Below are 20216 nucleotides of genomic sequence, written 5' to 3'. Positions count from 1 at the left end.
CTTTGCAATGCCGAAGAGGTTTTCACTTATCACAATCCATTGCATTGCATTTCAACGGGGGCAGCACGTCATTATCTGCCCACGTTGCAAAGCGATAAAATGATTGTAACGATAGTCCTGTCTTTGGAGTCCAGATGAGAGGAGCTGATATTATTAACAAGCACCCATGACTTCCTAAAGTTATGAATCAACTTAGTCACTGAAGTTCTTAAGATCCTTGCCCTACTACTCCTGGTTGTTTCCCCCTTAGCACCTGCTGACACAATAAATGACTTCCATTGGACACTTTGATCCATGAAACCTGTTTCTTTTATGTTTCCTGGACTAAAGTGGGCTACGTGAAGTCAATAATATTGTTCTTTGCGCACGCGGATCAGTCTGGAGCTGCAAACTTTTTACACGGTACTTAGATACAAGCAGGATATTAACAGTAATGAGAACGACCTCGCAAAAAAATAATCTGATTTCAGAAAAAAATTGGAATTGAGCACTAAGACCTGCAGTGGGAACGTAGCCTGATAAACACAGAATGACCACAGGAGGAGCTGGACCAAAAAATAAAAGGATCAACTAACATAAGGAAAAGGACTAACTAAAATAAATTCTAAACTAAAATTCCCAGAGAACTCAACACAAGAAAAAATAAGAAACTCCATTCAAAGGAATGAACTACTGTACTATGGAAAGACCCATAAAGACACGGCCTGAAAATTTGAACAAACACACATTACAGGTCCCTCCCCCTTGCTCTCTGCTGTGCAGCAGACCTCCCTCCACAGCTCCTCCCCCACAGCAGAGCCTGCTATGCAGCTCCAATGTTCACCTGTCTTTGTTGTCTGAGCAGGTGCCAAAAGAAATTGATAATTTTCTTGTAAAGCAGGTTGGTTCTCCATCATTTCTCTACACAGCTGCCGCCTGCCAACAATCTTAAGCTTGAATGATGGTAGCGTTGTGTTGGGTAGATGGCGAGAGCAGCCCATACACAGGAGTGGCTGACACTGCTAACAACCAATCAGAGCCAGACTTTCCTTCCGGCTCTAATTGGCTGTTTTTGACCGGTAGCCGTGTATTTCTGCACACAGCAGTAGGTGTCATGATCTTGGCACTAGCGCTGGTCTGATTCTCCACCTGACACACCTGTACTGCTCCGCCTTGTTTCTCATTGGTCTTCACCTGATACACCTGCACCACTGACTATATAACCAGCCCTCAGACCAGTTACTAGTGCCAGATCATTATAAGCCACCGGTGAGTCTAATCCAGCGTCCTGAATCCTGTCTGCCTGCCTGCCTGTTACCTGACCATTTTCTGCCTCCTGATTCTCAGAGCCTGCCTTTCCCCTGTCGGAACTGATTATGTGTGCTACCTGGATTCCTGACCTGTATCTGTGCCCTGACTCTGCCCCGGATTCTGATTTGGACTGTTCCTGGATTTTTGATCTCCTGGCTCTGACTCTGTACCAGCTTTCGGATTTCGGACTCTGGTAATCCCCTCTGATCCTCCTGCCTGATTCTGTCAACATTAGCTTTAATGGCAATGACGATCCAAAATAATACAAATAGAAAAACTACTGAGAAACAAAAACAGAAACACATAAAATATGATATTGGAACTATTCCAAATTGGCACAAGCACAACACCGGATATTACCAAAAGAGACAGAGACATAGAAGAAGATGGTATGTTGACCTGTTGCATACAGAAAGATGTTATGTAACGAACAATGTCTGATTTATTGATGATCAATGGGGTGACTGTGGCTTGATGGGTTGAGTAGTTGTCTGGCAATCAGAAGGTTGTGGGTTCGATTCCGTTGTAGGTTTGATTCCCTTGCCACATGTCGATGTGCCCCTGGGTAAGGCACTTAACCCCAAGTTGCCTACCGAGCTGTGTCTCGGTGTATGAATGTGTGCGTGTTAGTGAGAGCGACTGGGTGAATGTGGCTATAGTAGCTTGCTAAAAAAAACCTCAGAGGTGCATGATCTTGCTTGCTGGACCTGCACTTGGGAGAGAAGAGGCCCATGTCACTTTTATATATAATGATGATGAGCTAGTCATCTACTCATGCTAAGCCAAGACAAGCCAAGCCTTAGCATGAGTAGAAGTCCAGCATTCCTTGCCTGGGTTGCCTGTTCTTGATCAAGTTCTGTCTTCGTGATTTCCTTGTTTCGCCTTGCCCTAGTCCAGACACCTCATTGGCTTCTGTTTTCTGGACACGACCTGGACTGTATTAACTGCGAACCTAGTCTATCCCTACCGGATATGTCTGCATATCATCAACCTCACTGTGTATGACCCAAAGTCTGAGTCCTAGGACTGTCTTCAGCCTTTGCTGTTCATCTCCCACTCACCTGACTCCTGCTAACTTCTGCAGAGGTTTTTCCCTGCCAGCACCAAGTTCTGGCTCTGCCTGGTTCAAACATTGGGTTCTATGTTTGTTCCTGTGCATTACAGTTTTGTGGGTTTCTTTATGTTTCTTCCTTGTTCATGATGCCTGTGCAAATTCTCTGTTATTCGTGTATTGCAACAACAAACTGGCACAGGCAACCAGACTTTCCCTCAGTTTCCTGTAGAACCTTTTGACACCTATTCAGAAGTCTAAATACAATCAGGGATTTTAATCTAAGTACAACATGCTGGTAAATTTCAAACCGCAGAACACCCAAACCACAGCTGAGCGGCGTGGTATATGCAGTCCAATGCAGCTAGGACTGTTCAGACTCAGACGCATGGCCCAGTACAGGAGGGCCAGCAGCGCGGGGAAAGATTGAGCTGTTCACTTACACCTTAAGAACAAAAGGGCAAACTTTTTATGACAACGAAGACAATGACAGAGAGAACAGATGGTTTGCAAGGGAAGAGAAAGAAGCCATCTTGTTCAAAAAGAGAAAAGTGAACACTGATCAGAGGGGGAGGATTGTGCTTCAAGCTCCCCAGTGTTTACAGCTCAATCCTCCAACTCATTCCAAAGAGATTACATAGCAGTGGCAGCTGGCCAGTAGGGGGCGCTCGGGCGCCGCCCCCTTTAAATCGTTTAGATAATAAATGATTTCTGAACTGCAAAGTACTTAGAAATGTATTTATTCATACTGTGTGTCCAATAGACATGTTAGAATTTATTAAAATAGTAAATACATAATTCTATTTAATTGCTCACATTGTGCACACTTCCTCCTTTCCTATGTGCAGGGCGCCGGTCTAATGGGAGTGAATGTAGGCGCCGCAACTTGGGCAAGCACGTGATCTGAGGCTGACTTTTAATTGGTTATCTAGGCTTTTGCATAGGGGCGCACTGCTCTGCGTCCCGGACACACCTATTCTGTTGCGTCATTACTGGTAGAGTGTCAGTACTGGCTAATTTTTTTAAAAACATTGTGTGATTGGACAATCCCCGATTCGACTCAGCTCAGCTGCAGTTCGTTAGGTTGATTCACGGTTATGCTTGCAAAGTTGAGTAGTTTCAAAATGAGAGAAAATTCTGTTTTGTCTTTACAAAAAAATGCTTTTACAAAGCGTTCACTTGAAGAAAAAAAACAGGATAAAGGAGCTTGGACCGGATCGTCTTAATTTACAAATTCAGCAGCAGGCAAGTGATCTCTCCACTCCATGGTTGGATAAAGCAGTGTAGGTAGTAGTCAGCCAGTGAAGAAGCGTTGGACACTCAGTGTAGAAGACCATGAAAGGATTGCTGCAGGTGAGTTGTTGTGGAAAATCACTGTTACACTGGTTTATAGTAATGTTATTTAATATATTAGGAAGATGTGCTTTGTAGTTAGAAATACCTTTAGTTGTGTCTATGCTGTGTAGGTATGTTGATGTAATGTTTGTCAGCAAGATATTTTATTATTTAAGTTGTACTGAAGTTTATGGGTAATGGGGAATAAAACATTTGGTTACTGAATTTTGTATAATCTTGTCCCACAAAAATGCTGTAACACATTTCATAACACAGCCTTAAAAAATGGCAGCAAATGTTATTAAAATCAGGAAAACAATCTAGAAGAAGTCTTTTCAGAAACTGTCACACTCTTGAAGATCCTCATCACCACACCCATGACCACAGCTGAAAGCTGAAAGGTGCTTTTTAACTCTGAAAAGAATCAAGACTTTTCTGAGAAACTCAATGACTCAGGACAGGGTGAATGCATTGGCCATGTTATCAATGGAGAAAAGACTAGTCACAGAGATGACTGACTTTAACAAGAATATAATTGAGAATTTTGCTGGGCAGAAGGAAAGGAGGGCAAAATTCATGTTCAAATAGTGCTATTTTTTAAGATTTGCTTTGTTTGTTTTTCATTTGTTTGTTTGTGTGCGCCCCCCTCAGTTTTTTTAGCACCAGCCGCCACTGTTACATAGGTGGTCTCATCATGATTCATGTGACCAGATACTCCTCTCACACCAAGTAATAGCCTCTATCAGGTTTTGTTTGAAGATGTAGGGTGGACCACAGTGCAGGCAAACACTGGTAGAGTAAAAGGTGATTTATTGATGATCAAATTATAAATATTACAGATTGGCAGGAGAAACAGGGACCAGAAACACGAGTTAGCAAGAAACAGAACAGGGGTTGCATTACGGAGGACCTAACAATGATAGTGACTGAGCTGAGTGAATAAATAGGGGAGTAGACAAAAGGGAAGAGAGGTGGAGCAATTAAAGCCCCAGTGTGTAAGATTTTCACACTGGTGCATCATCTAGTGGTGCGCTAAAGGAATTAAAAATGACTTTGTCATTTAGTGCTGAGTAAATGTGACAATGTAAAGATGTCCTCCATGTATTAGATACTGTTAATTGCTAATAGCTACGGTCCTCGTGTGAAATTTTTTTTGGCAATGTTACCTAGTCCTCTTATTTTTTTCTGATGTTGCTTGTAAATTCTGTGAGTCACGGTTTTTTGCCCTCTTTCTGAATGTGCAGTTGCTTATTTGGGGTATAATATAACCGACTATAAACATGAGTTCTGCTGCGCTACAGACAGTGAAACGGCTGATATCCCTCTACACACATACACACATAGAGGGAGAGGGAGATGAACAACCGAGCCATCTTTGCCTGGTGGGAGGACAAAGTAGTTGCAGGACTACACTGCCTTGTTTCTAATATAACGGCAAAAACAAACTGCACTATCATATTTGAATTAACTTACCTGCTGTCCAGCCAGGAAGCCTGCAACCTCCACATCTGTTTTAAATCCCTGTTCCCTCATGAATTATCTGGTAATAATAGCTGTGCCAATATAGACTCTCATTTTATCCGGTTATTACTTCTTTTTCTTTTCTTGTTTACTTTCTCTTCCCTCCTGCTGGGCAAAGAGTATGGGTGGTTCTCCATTTCAACAGAAAACAGCAAAAATAATAATCTATAGTCGTCTTTTCTTGTTTTCAACTCCTCCTCCACTCACAGCATGTCCTCATATAGGAGACAGATAGGCAAAACGCGTAAAGCTGACAAGTTTGTCCCCTTTCAGCTACTGAAATCAGAAATACTGACGCAATGTGGCGCCTCCCAGTGGGTGCACCAACACATATGTATTTATAAACAACTAATTGTTGTTATGAGAACACTTTAATTTTTGATGTGACGTTATTAGACTTTGCCAGAATATGTATTTGTAAAAGCAATACTTGATTTTTTGTAGTTAAAAGGCAAATTAGTTACACACTGCTCCTTTAATGCAGGGGAAACATGTAGAGGAAATGAAGCAGAGGGAGAGAGAGTAATGATATTGACCTTACCAATATTTAGTCTGGTGGTTTTTTTAACTTTTATTTTTGGCATTTCTAATAAGCTCATTCTCTGGTGCTTTAGAACTAACTTTAGATCAGATTAGCTTGTTTTTAATTACTACAAAACTGTGTGTAACTTTGTCTGTGACAGGGTTACTTTCAGACTTTCACACCCGAATTTCCCCATTCCGGGACAATAAAGGAATTTCTTATCTTCTTATCTTTTCTTAGTCCTATGCTTCCTCTTCTTCTTCTGTCTTATTATGTCGGGTTGCAACACCGCCACCTACTATACATCGGTGTGTAACTATGCTTCCTCTCTTTCTACTTTGTTTAATATTCACCATCTCCCTCAGCTCTCTAACTGCCATCATCTCTCTCACCTGTTTAATCATCATCCTCTGATTAACTCCACCTGTCCCTCAGCTTTCTCTCTCCCTCTCCTTTCCTCCCTATACTTAAAGCAGTTTAGTTTCATGTTCTTGTCACTGGCTCCTCCTGTATGCTGCCTGTAAGGGACTATTTTGATCCCATGGTCATCTTCATCTGCGTTTGGGTCCATGCTTTACCAGACCATGACAAATGCTACACTTATTTATACCAGCAACAAAGAAACTACAGGAATTGCATCCACATTAAATATGGTTACAGATATAAAAGCGAAGCTGAAGTACTGGCGTTAGAAACGCTGTGAGGAGAGGCAATCAATCACACAAAAGCAGATCGCTTAGGTCAGAAAATGATAGTGATGTATGTGGAAAAAAAGCTCTTTCACCTTGTACTAAATAATCTTTAAGGGCTTTATATTGTTGATACAAAGACAAATAGAAAGCAAGAGTATGTTCCCTAGTAAAACACCTCATGTGCTTTTACCAAAACAAAATGTTTGTGGAGGAGTTGAACATCTCAAATTCAGGCTCTCTATCAGTAGAAAATTTATAAAAAATCGGTTTTGAGACCCATGATCTCTCTCCATCCACATGAGGGGGGTCGCATCTGTAAAATATATAAATAACTAAAACAGCAGCCTAAAGCTGTTTACACTGCTTTACTTGCACACTCTGTCCAGCATGCTATGAAGTCCCAGCGGAGCTGAATCTCTCTTGTTTTACAAAAGCAAAACCATGTGCTGTTGGGAAGGGACCATATCTTCAGTCAACATGGTGGCAGTGTTCCCAGGCTCTGGAAATTAAGAAGTAATTAGGACTGTTGACATCAGACGGAAGGGCCAAGTAGCAGGATGGAATATCAATATGGCAGCATGGTATGTACTAATTACAAAAAAATCCCACTGGCTTTAATAAATACTACAGATATGTCTTCAGCCTTGTTGTTTGGTTTCTAATTAAATCTGTAATTATGGAAAATGTTTGCAGTGACTGTGTAAATCCGAAATGGGAACATGACTTTGTCCTTGAGAAACTACAGCATGTGTCATGATCTCATGGACCTTGGGTCTGGCGTTATGAGTTCTTGTTTTTCAATAATTAGTTTTTTTTTATTGCTAATTCCTGTTAAGTGGTAATTAAATTCTTTCATGTTGATTTGGTTATTCCCATGTCTAATTGTTTTGTTTTCATTGCTCTTTGTCATTGACAAATTTCATTCTTCCGCTGCCTTTCATTCTGTTAATTTGCTCACCTGTGAAGGGATCCAGTTTCCACTCCTCCCTGGTATTTGTGTTTTTGCCATCCTTTGCTGGATTCTCTATTTGTTCCTGACCCCATCCAAGTTTTCTCTCTTTTTTCATAAGTAATTTTCATGATGTTTTCCAATGACATCAAATGGTGTTGCCGCTTGTATTTCTCTCGTGCAAGCAGGAACGCCTGGTAAAAAGCTGCTTTGTTGGACACGGCTCAAGCTGTCTGCCTGCGACAGTCATGTCATTGGAGCTTCCGTAGCTGGTCACGCAGAGGAGATTCCCATTATGAAACACCTCACTATGTTATCAAAGTACCATGGATTACATTAAGTAACCCAACGTTTTGACTCCCCCCCTCCATCCGAAACCAGTCTTTTCTGCAGTATGTCCCCGACAGCATTTAGACATTGAATGTGATGTTCCATTATCTGTCCATCCGTTCATTCATCCATCATCTTCTGCTTATCTGAGATCATGTTATGGGGGAACTGGCTCAGGAGAGAAATCTAGACATCCCAATTTCTTCTTTCATCTCTGCAGAATAACTCAAACTCAGATTGGAGGAAGAACGTCTGTGAAGATCAGTTTGTAAGTCTTGTGACAGACTGGGTTGAATAAAGGTCTGGACCTTGTCTGGGTGGTTCTGATGTTCAGGGTTCTTCCCAGATTGTTGTGTATAAGAAACTCTCTGCACTTTTTTGTGAACTATCATATAGAATCCCAATAAAATACATTTCAGTTTGTAGTTGCAACAAGATAAGCAGCAGATGTTTTGCTTTGTCCTACTTAAATGGGGCAAACTGTTTTCCTTTAAACAATATCCAAAACAGGGAATAGATGGCTCTGATGTTCTACACAAAAACTCCCTTTTTGGTCCTCCGTAAAGAGGAAAATCAGCAGATCTGTTTCCTTCAGCTGCTAGTTGCAGGTGCTCCCAGTGGACTGGTGAAGAAATGAGGCCTTGTGTGCCTTCGCTTGGTTCATACGTCCCCTTTTACACGCTTCAGTCTAGATCCAGGAGAAGGTGAACCACACCACATTCAGGAGCACATCTACCCTTGACACACATTCATCTTTCAGCACAAAACCTGTATGTTGCATTCATTTTTAGAAACTATACAGCATTTTCAGTGTGCTTGCTTTCACAGGTCATATTATACCATGGAAAATGAATCAAAAGACCTTTCTATTGTTTGGCTGCAGAATATGGTATCTCTAACATCAGCATTTATGGTTTGGATTAAGTGTTTTATTCCTATCATTTCTTTTCTCCCTCCAATAGGAGTGTTTGTCTCTTAATTCACAAAAGGTGTCCACTGGCATCTCCCTTATCCCAATCAGCAAAGCCCCCCCACCCCTCTTTTTCACAACTATGCCTGCAATGTTCACTGTTGCTGTGGCAACCTTACGGCCAGCCAGGCATCCCTCTCTCTCTCTCTCTCTCTCTCTCGCTTGCTGCCTCTTTCTCTTTCTGGATACACAGTGACTTCTGTTCCCCCCCACCATCACCACCAAGCAGCTGATGGAGGATTCACTTATAGGTGCTGCAGAGAAGAAAGGTGCACGCATGTCCTTTTTTTTTTTTCTTTTCTACCCCCAATGATTCACTTGCATGAGCACTGACAAGAAAATAGCTGCACTCAGAGAGAAGAAACCTTTTTTTAATTCATGCAGTGCTGACCTCATTCTGCATGCAGAGCAGGGGTGAAAACAGACTCTGTTGAGGTTCAACCGGGAGTTTTGGTCGGAAAGAGAAAATAATGTGCAACATCAACAGGGGGTCTTTAAATGGAAATAGCTAGGTCCCATGTTAGAGAATAGGAACGGACTACAATAAATAGCAAGCCCAGTGTCACAATATAACTCCATTCAACAGCAACTTTGTCTTACCTGTGATAAACGATCCAGTTAGAAGTAGCCTAGATTGAATATAATTTCTAAATTAAGGAGAATAAATTTAGCCTCTCATCTTAATTTTTGTAGTAGTGGCCCACACCCCCTGCAGTACTGCATGCCCCTGGTGTAAGTAGTCTTTCCAGATAGCGCCAGAGGACATTGTGAGCTGTTTCTGTCTGCTTCTTTACTTCCAGCTCTCCGTCTTTCTATCAGTGAAAGGAGACTTTCTATCAGTTCGGCAGCTGAGGTTCTCATGAAGTATAAATAGAGAGAACTGAAATTAACTTCTTTCATGCTTCTTGCCACTCCGACGACAAGAACAAATTTCTCGATTCTCGCCGAGTATGTAGGAAGCTTAAATCCGATGACTGAATATACCTTGGAGACAACTGCCAATTTGTGATAACTTGCAATGAGTTTCCCATGGAAGAGTACTTTTGGACGGTTCTCCAGCATTAAGAAAAGTTGATGGTCTCATTTACAACGACAAGTTGTCCCGGTCCCGAGGCTGTCATGATATTGAAGGTGAACCCAAACACAACCACAGACAGAGATATGTTTTAAAAGAGTTTATTGGATGATGATGAGTAGTGGAAGCAGGAGACCAGAGAGACTGAACCGGACTGGAGCCAGAGGATGTTGATGGCAGGAACTGGCAAGCAATACGGAGCCAGAGCACGGAGGTAGCAGGACCAGCAGCACGGCAGAGTGAATACTTGCAGGACCGTAGTAACAGCAGGACCAGCAGCAGGCAGGCGGAGATAAAGGGAACTCAGGCTGGACAAGGAAAGGATGTAGTGAGCAGACAAACCGACAGGGTAGAGTTAACTGAGGGAGGTTTTTTTTTTTTTATACTTTATTTTTGAAAAGGATTTTATACAAATCAAGCCGTAACAGTATACAATGAAATAAAAATAAAGTAAATAAACATACAAATAGATAAAATTGAATGTCACAACCAGGACCGTAGTCGACACTAAAAAAAAAAACAGAGAGGTCACCAAGGGAGGGGAACAGTTATATCATACAATAAGATAAAACTTAACTGACAAATAACTGATAAGCGGGTTACAGTGTATGTAAAGTTCTGTGAGGAGTCAGGCGGATGGGAGTTTGTTTCCATATTTACCAAGACCTGCCAGGCTACTCAACACCTGGCTCCTCATACCGCACCTGATGAAGTAATAATGGAACTCAATTTATTCTCGAGTTCCTATAAGTTAACCATTTCGACCAAAATTTTTTAATTTTGTTTTCCTGAAGTCTGATGGAGAAGGTGAGCCTTTCCAACTCCCAAATTTCTTCAACGATCGCAGTCCAATCCCTCAATGTCGGTGAGGTCCTACTAAGCCACTTTCTTGTAATTGATTTTTTCCCTGCAATCAATAAAATTTTCAACAAGTACTTATCCTGAGTGCTGAGTTCTTTTGGTATATTACTTAAATATATAGTTTTAAAATTGTGTTCAATTTCGAAACCAAGAATTACACTTATCTCTTTAGATATCTTTGACCAATAGGAATGGATCAATGGGCAATCCCAAAAAAAACTGAGGGAGGTTTAAGTAGAAATGATGACAGGTGGAAAGAGTCCTGGGTTGATTAGTGGCTGACAGGTGTAGGCGATTAGAAGGTGGAGTGGAGACTGGGGTGTATGGAGGGTGGAGAGTGCCAAGAATATGTCCATGGTGCGGAAGGCAAAGCTGCACCATGACAGAGGCAACATAGCAGGATACCATTACACTACTACCACCATTCTCTTGTATTGGTATGATATAGTTTTTTTAATGCTGTTAATTGTATATCAAATGTAATGGGACACACTCATTCAACTATTGTCTCATTACTTGAAGATATTTTCCCAAAAGCCTCGGGGCTTCTCAATAGATTCTGTTTTGAAGGTTTGTTAAGCAAATGTGTGTTTTGCCTTTTTTTATTTTTTTTTATTTTGTCAGTAGTGGTTTTGGCCTATGAACTCTTCCGTACACACGATTAGTTTCCCCAGTATCTTTCTCATTGTTGAACACTAAGCATATGAACACTGAGCTAACTGAGCAGGTAAAGGGTGCAGTGCTTAAGATGTTGTCCTTGGTTATTTTGGAACCTCCTAGATCAGGGGTCGGGAACCTTTTTGACTCAGAGAGCCATGAAAGCAAAATATCTGGAAATTTATTTCAGTGAGAGCCAAAAGGGTAGTTCACGTGTGACGTCCGCGCTACTTCCGGGTCCCGCTTGTAGGCAAAGACAGAACTGTTCTCGCATCTCCGGTAAATACAACTTATTTCTGCACTAGTCATTGTTCTACTGAAATAGCGGCGGAGGGGAGGTGGCGATCGCTAGACGGGTCAGAGAGAAGCAGAGTCAATGCGCAGCAACGGCCACTGCTGCCCTTGTTCACGCGCGCTAGTACGTCTATGTTTACGCTGCAACGTCGCTGACACCCCCACCCATTTAAGAAGACAAAAACACCAAAATAATCCTTTGTGAAAATTTTTAACCTACCGGACTGGTCTTCCTCTCTGCTGAGGCGCGGTCTGTGTCCGACTGTCTCCGCTTTCTGCTGTTACACAAACATGTGTGAACATCCATCCATCCATTTTCTGACCCGCTTAATCCCTTATGGCATCGCGGGAGTTGCTGGTGCCTATGTCCCGATATCAACCATCAACTTACTCTTAAAACGATCTTGTGATACGTTATCTAAAGAAGAAAAATACGTTGAGAACTGGTCAGTTTCCTTTGTTTGCGCCCCCTATGTGTTTGCGCCCGCCTTCTGCCTTCCAGTCCAGCGCGCATGCGTGAAAAACCCAGATGAAAACAATAGCAGTGATATTTTGTTTTATCTGCGAGCCAGATGAAATCATCAAAAGAGCCACAACTGGCTCGCGAGCCATACGTTCCCGACCCCTGTCCTAGATGATCCATTGACGCTTTCTTGAGGTAATTCTGGTACGCTGACCATTCCTGAGAAGGTCCATGTTTTCTCCATGTGAGGATAATGGCTCTCAATGTGGTTCCCCTGAGTCCCAAATCCTTAGAAATGACTTTATTATTCTTTTTAGACTCATGGATCTCAGTGACTGTGTCTCACCTGTTTCTGAATGTCTTTAGACAAAGGCACAGTGTTTTCATTTTCTACAACATTTAGCCTACTTCATATTGTCAGATGGGTTCTATTTTAATAATTTATTGATTTTACAGGTCTAACAGTTTTCCAAAGAAAAAAATAAAAATAAAAAGTGTGGTTAATCAAAGCTACGGTAAGTCAATAATTAAATTATCAATTATTTACACACAGGGCCAGTTTAAATGAAAATTATAATTTGAAAACTGCATTTTGTATTTATTCAGGATATTTTAACATTGTATTAAAGGTATTTGATTATCTTAAACAAAGTGACAAGAAGCAAAAAACAGAAGAAATCTATCAGGGGGATAAATACTTAGTCTCCTGCACTGTACGTGAAGTATGTTGTGGGATTGTGGAAAGGTTAATGTTTGCATAACTAAATACATCTGAAGCATATCCTTTGCGCAATCTGTAACAACATTTGGTGCTTACATGAAAGGGAAGGCTGAGTGTTTGGGTTCAGCGAAACTGTGTTTAACCCAGTTTTTCCCTCCACACAGGCGTTGGTGCTTTCTTTTCTTCTAACCGTTATGATTGTGTGTGAAAACACAAAGCTGAGCCTCCCAGCAGCTGTTTCACAATGAAGGTGTGAGAGCAGGTAAGGAATTTGCATGTCTTTTGACACAGCGGTCCCCAGAGACTGAGATTGCCTTCTTAAAACAAACAACAACAAACAGTGATGTCAGGTAAAATTTCTGAAATTGTAACATTACGTAACATTAATTACTCCCTCATTCGTCTGTTGAATGTACAGATCACGTTCAAGTAGCAGGTGCTCAAAGCCTGATTTGGATGTGCATGGAAATGAGATGGATCATTAGCAATGAATACACCCACTGTAAAACCATTTATAATAAGAATGTTCTCTGTCATTGTGCTATTTTTACAGGATAGTTGATTTAGAAATATGCTTGCATTTCCTATCAGGGTTTGTAACAGACTGGCATGGGGGGGAAAAAAAACTACACCGCCTTAAACCACCAAAAACAAAACAAGGCATTTGAAGGGTTAGACAGGTGTGTTATTTATACACAATGGTTATCACATTCTTGTGACTCAAGAATATCATGCTGTTTGCTAGCATTCAGACGTGGACAAATTTATGGCTGTCTCATCCTGAGCCCCCTCAATAATGTTGCAGTAGGAGGAGACCAGGAGGAAGACTCAGAACTTGTGAGAGGATATATAACGCCGGTTTGGCCTGGGAAACAGTGGCGGCACCAGATAATTAGGCGTGAGGGTGCAAAGGTTGGGGGTCCAAAGTTTTTATAGAAGGGTCCAATTAAAATTTGATGCAGCAAACATTAATGTAGGTATAAAGGATTTACTAATCCCAGGATGTAATAGGTAAAAATTGTGAACTGCATACTACTGACTGCTAACTACCTGCTTTTAATGATTCAACAAATATCAAACAAGAAGTTCAAACTAAGTTAAAAGCAAACCACAGGAAACCTCTTTACCAGAGTGGAAAATATAACTTCATCCCTGGACCTTGTATACATATTTGAGCTACTAATACTTTATATATAAAATAATATCTGTGTTATATAATATCTTTGTTTATATAATATTACATATTACACCTATTGTTAAGAAAAATAAATAAATCTATGATAGTTCTTTGCATTTGTGAACAATTGCTGTGGTTCATTTATTTTCATTACCGCCCCTTTAAACAACCCAATTGAATCAGCACAGGAAATGTGTCAGAGAAGAGGGAGGTTCACTTTTGAACTTGCTGTATAGATGTGTTATTTGTTCTCAGTTTGTTGCGCAAAACCTTTTTCTGTCAGCAGAGAACTGGATCGGCTGCAGGAATGAAAAGTAACGTGGTGATCTAAACTACTTTTTAATATTTTTTGCTATACAAATCCATCTAAAGCTCTCAGAGAGGCTTCCTATTGTCTTCTATCACAGCCAGAGTAAAATATAATTTTACTATTTGCAAACCATAAACCACGCCCGAAGGAAACGATAGAAAATAAAAATTACACTTTGTTTCAATACGCAGATGGGTACATTGTATTTAATAATCGAAATCCTATACGCTGATCAGCCAAAACTTTCTCTCATTTTACACACAATCAGAGCTATTAAGTTTTGGCTCTAAAGAATGTCTGGTTCAGAAAGTTGTTCACGGCCCTGACCGAGCCACGAGGAGGAAGCAGAGAGCAGAGGCTGACTGGAGTAGACTGTCTGCAGCAGCAGCTCTGGATCTAACCCAAAGAACCCAGTCAGAGCAGCACCAATATCCAATATCTGATCTATAAAAATTATTAGTCTAAAGTCAGCAGTTTTCACTTTAAAGTCCCCCTTGCCGTTCTTGCCATGACTAAAGCAAAAACGACCTAGGCCCTGCATTTTAACTCTGTGAGGCAAACTTTGGAGCAGGTCAGACAGTCTCATCTCCCCTCTCCACTTCTGTCAGACTCCCATAACTACAGGCAGAGAAAAGCTAGGTCTTTTATTTATTTATTCAGGCAGATCTGTGATCCAGATATTAATCCAAGAGGATTATTTATTCTTAAAAAAGATTATTCAGAACATTCTTGCGAATACAATACCAACATTATTTGTATATTATTTGTTTTATTTATGGGTTTACTTATAATGACGTATGTACTTTTGTATTCTCACAGATTTTTTTGTGCGTAAAATAGTGCATTGTGTTGCTGGAGGTGGGGCTAAAGCCACCCCCAGGAATCATTCACCACCTTCTGGACATACTGGGTCTGTTGAAAACCAACAGGAGTGCAGTAGAGCTGTGCAGGTGTGAAAATGGCAATGGAAAAACAGCATAAGACAATTTAGAAAAATCCCAATGTTCATTTGAGTTGAGTTCTCCAGTAAGGAATAACTACAATTTTAAGAAATATCTATTGTTAAGGTAAATATGACTAAAACATTTTAACTTATACTTTGATCAGAGTTCCTGAAAACTTCTAATTAGTCATCCATTTTTCCTCAGGGTATAAACATGGCACAGAAGCCCACTTCAATTAACCTCTGAGATCCCATTTCTATCTTGCCAGCCCACTCAGTGAAGGCAAGTGAAAAATAAATCCCTGAAGCTAAATGTTATGGAACTGAACAGAGTGGCATCTTGTTGTAAATCAAGTCTACAGAACTATTTGGGCACTACCTAGATGCCAGACAGTTGTTTGAGAGGATTTTCAGTCTAATCATCAGACCTTTACCGGTACGTTTTAACAGGAACGTTTGGTCAGATGAGACGGAGGTTTTTTTTTGGCAACTAACACTCCAGATGTGTTTAACCTGAAACAAAGGGTGAATGTGTGGAAAAGCACCTGATGGCCACTACTAACCGTTAAGCTCTACTCAGACATTTTGGTGGAGATTTCTCATTTGGATATCAATCATTTTGGCTAATAGCTTGTAGCATGATGTTTTGCAAGAACTGTTTTTAGCGACATTTAGCTCCTGCTTAATTGTCCTTTGTACTCTAGAGATGCTTTTTACAGGCTCTAAACACCTTCATGACAAAAATCTGCATGCACAAAAATAAACACACATACATAAAGAATGTATGGCATCATGAACTTTTAGAAATACCAGGGAACTTTTAATGAAACTGTGGCTTGCTTCACTCCAATAAAGCCAAAATGGGTCCTCACTGAGTCTTTCAACCGGACGATGGTCTAAAATATATTGATCAATGGCCACCTGTCTCATTCCCAAGCCCTAAACAGGAGAAAACTTGTGGGGCGAGCTCAAGAGAGAACCCTGGACTTTGGATAGAGACTTTGTACAAAAATGAAAGGTCAGAACTCTCTCTCCTCATGCGCCAACCTTGTTAAATGTTATATGAGACTCCAATAGATTAGTCGTTCTGTAAGAATGTGATGGCAATCAGATTTGTGGACTGTTTAAAGTAAGATGTAGAAGTCATCAGGTTATGGAGGCAGCATTGAAGCCAGTTATCTAAACGATGTCACTGGTGTTCAGTGTTCAGTAAAGCCTAAGTAGAAACAAGTAGTGTATATGGCTACATAGTGCTGTTTATAAGAGGAAACACCATCAAAGTCCATGTGCCAAAGTGTTTCCTCCATCAGTGACGGTTAAGAATCCACACACAGAGTGCTGTGTCTGACACTCCCTGTAAAAACAAGCGTCTCCAACAGCAAAGTATAGATGTGCGAATGTTTTTTTTTTTTTGTCTCCACAGCTGGTTTGCCTCACATGGGATGCTAGACTCGAGGAAGCTGTTGTTTTCAGTTTTCTATTTAATTCCACCTTAAGATCATCACCGCTTGATGTGAACAGACCAAGAGGCCCTTTCTCATGTTCCGCTAGCAGGATCCTAACGGAAATTGGAGCAAGCGGTTATCACTTTGTCGTCTCGGCTGAAGCTTTAATTGCCTGGTTTTGTCTTGCAGGGGCTGGGTCTCAAAGTGCAAATGTTTGGTTTTTCTCTTTGGCAGAACAAAATGTTCTGCTCCTAACAAGATCTCCTTGACTCTGGTCAAGGGCCTCTTCAGCCTTACAAGAGAAAAAGGAAAAAGAGAAGCAGGTGCAGTCTGAAGTTCATGCCCTGCAGATAAGCTGCTCGGGAAACAAACTTGAAACGCTGAAAGGATTTATTATGACAGCTTAGTAGTAGATTTAGACTTGTTATGAACGGAAGTATACAGAAACGCTTTTACAAATAGTTGCCATCTATTGCTTTTCAAAGCTGGTGCTGTTTTGAGATGTGGAGAATTTCAGAAACAGGAGGCTTCTCAGCTTTACATCACCTTTAACCCTGTTAGCATATAGAAAATATTGAAGTTTTCTCACTGTGGCCCCATGTAATGATCAAGAGACAGGAGGATGTGTGTCTGGATTACCGAACTAGCTTTTCCTGTAGTTCTGATGGTCAAATAAAAAACAACAACTATTCAATCATAATTCAAGAAGCGCTCTGATTATGATTCATGAGAACAATATAATCCGCTCCATCATGTCTTCTTTTGTCTGCTTCCATCAGCCTGACAGATCTTTTGAAAACAGCAGAGAACATCTTTGGGCTATGAATTGAAGCTACTTGCAGACATTCTTGTTTAAGTCAAAATGTTCAAAACAGAAGCTTTGCAGACATTTATAATGTTGCAACCTTTAAATATTTTTGTTCTTACAACCTCAAACTTCAGTGATTTTGTTTTGGAGTTGATGTGGCAGAGCAACACAAAATAGTGCATCACAATTGTGAAATAGAATCAAAATGATTCCAATCATTTCATTTTCTTCCTGGATACCCCTGCAGTTTGCTCCAACCAGCATCACATCAACTCTGACCATTTTCCTTATCCCCACTGAAGGTAAAACATCCTCAAAGCATGATGCTGCCACCACCGTGTTTTAACCAGGGGGTGTTTAGGAGGATCAGAGTAAAGGGAGCTGTATAATATCCATGCCAACCCTCTTTTAGCTTTTTACTGGTAAAACATTATTGAGAGCCATGTCATAATTTTCTTTCCACTTTACTAATATGTGCTGATTTGTGTTCCACTGTCTCCTAAAATATTTTGGCAGGCATTGTATTTAAACAAATCAGTCACAAGGCTGCAAAGAATAAATCGATTTAATTTTATTAGGATAGCCAAATCTCCTTGAAAGTGAGTCTCTCCCACATGTTAGACTTACAAATATGGTTTTACCTTCACAGAAAAACAAGGGCCCAGTGTATAAATATATCGACACATTTCCTTAAAGCAACAGTGCTCAGTTTTCGCGTTTTCTGCTGGGGATTTATTCGTCATCGTTTTCAGAGAAAGGTAACTAAGCGTGACGCAGAATGCAGTGTGAATGAGGTCATTTTAAAATCATGAACATAGATCTGGTTGCTCCATGTTTCAGGAGACATATGGTGGATGAGCTGACCACAGCAGGTCTTGTTATTTAAGACACACGTCGATGTAATTACCTAAAGCAAGTAATCGGCGTCTGCAAGCAAACCGGCTAGTTGATCTCCTCGGTTAGAGGTTACATTTATTCCTGAAAATGACAGTGAATGCAGCCGCACAGTCCCCGTCAGAGAGCTCTCCAGCTAGCCAGCCAGCCAAGCAGCCAGCCGGCCAATTAATCAGCTTGGCAGGTAGCCATACACAAGACTGATGGCATGATGGGAACATAAGGGAAATGAGTGGGGGGGGGGGGGGGGGGGGACAGCTGACGAAAGCGTTCCTTTCAGTGACAGCTAATATTGTCATAGACGTTGAGCACTTTGCGCAGTTCAGCAGGGCTGCAGAGGGACAGAAATCGACTGCTTTTAAATGAAGGAGTGACTGAACGAATCAATTCAAGTGCTGATTAATTCCTCTGTGGTAAAAAAGTATTGGAAAACCTAAACTCTCTCCTTTCTCCGGATTTCCTTTACCATAGGCCCTCTTTTATGATAAACAAGAAGCACGATCACACACCGTATATCTTCTGTTTTCCTCATTTAATGGATGGTTGTTATTTTTCATGGTTATGTGCAAATACCAGCCAGGCTGTACTGGGCTTTCATAGATAATCGACTCCCAATTAGCAATAGTCCCTGTCAAACAGTGGTCCACCGGGGGCCCGCAGTCATTGACCCCTTGTGAGTAACGGATGTCTCTGATGATTTTCAGCATGAAGCCTCAGAAAGCCATCGGTATCCCCTGAACTTTTCCCCCTTTTGTCATGTTACAACCACTACATTCATTGTATTTTTTTGGGACTTTTTGGGACTGAAAACACAGAGTAGTACATATTGGTCAAATGGAAGTAGAACAATAAAGGCTTTACCATGCTGTTTATTTGTTGCAAAAAGTAAAAATGACAACCGTGATGTGTTTGTATTCAGCCCCTCTTTGTCAAAATAGTACTGAACCACCTTTGGTTGCACCTTCAAAACTTTTGGAGAAGGTCTCCACTGTGTTTCCACATCCAGAGACTGAACTATTCTTTCCAAAAGAATTGGGTCCAACGTTCAAAATCAGATAAGTCTGGATCTAGACATTGACTCTGGAATGCTAAACCCATGGCTATACTAAGCCAATTTATTGTAGTTCAAGTTATACACCGGTGGATTCTACTTACCATTTAGGTGAAGGGATTTTCTCTGTTTTATTTCAGAGGATCAGACGCAAGAGTGGTGAATGCAAATGCACTCCATATTTCTTGCCATACTAAATGTCTATTTGTAAAAGACACAGAAAACCATCCTCCACTTCACAACTACCCAGTATCTGGAGTTGGCCAATTAAATAGAGTTCCGATCAGATAATAATTTTAAAGTTAGTTGTAATATGACAAAATGTGAAAAAGTTCCAGATGTATGAACACCTTTTTTTCCAAGGCACGGTCAAGTTTTGTGCGTGCATCAGATCAGGAGAGATTGCCCCACACACCAACCGGGGAGAGAGGGAGCTGTTTGAGATGTGACAGGCCCATTATTAGTGCGATGGATGACTTCCCTATGCTTTCCTTTCTTTGATGAGGTCAGCTTCCTGGGAACAGATTATGACCACTGTTCCTGTTCTAGATGCATTTATATCATTAATATTGTATGGTTCCTCAGCCTTATACATACGATAATTACCAACAAATGGACCAATTTCTTAGAATCAGTAATCGTGTTCATAATACATAAAAAAAAGGGCATGGAGTTTGTGCCTGCAAACATATTACTCCGTCATGTGTGGAGGAAGGACTTTCCAACCATTGCCTTCAAATGCCCTTGCTAAATTATTAACTGCTAGGGGTTTGTTGCAATATTTGGTTAACACTGTACAGTAGTACAGTGTTTGATTTTTAATTACGCGCTATTTGAATTACTAATGAAATGCCAG

This window comes from Fundulus heteroclitus, chromosome 4 (genome assembly GCF_011125445.2).
Source record: "Fundulus heteroclitus isolate FHET01 chromosome 4, MU-UCD_Fhet_4.1, whole genome shotgun sequence".
Lineage (NCBI taxonomy): Eukaryota > Metazoa > Chordata > Actinopteri > Cyprinodontiformes > Fundulidae > Fundulus > Fundulus heteroclitus.
This window is presented reverse-complemented; position numbering follows the sequence as displayed.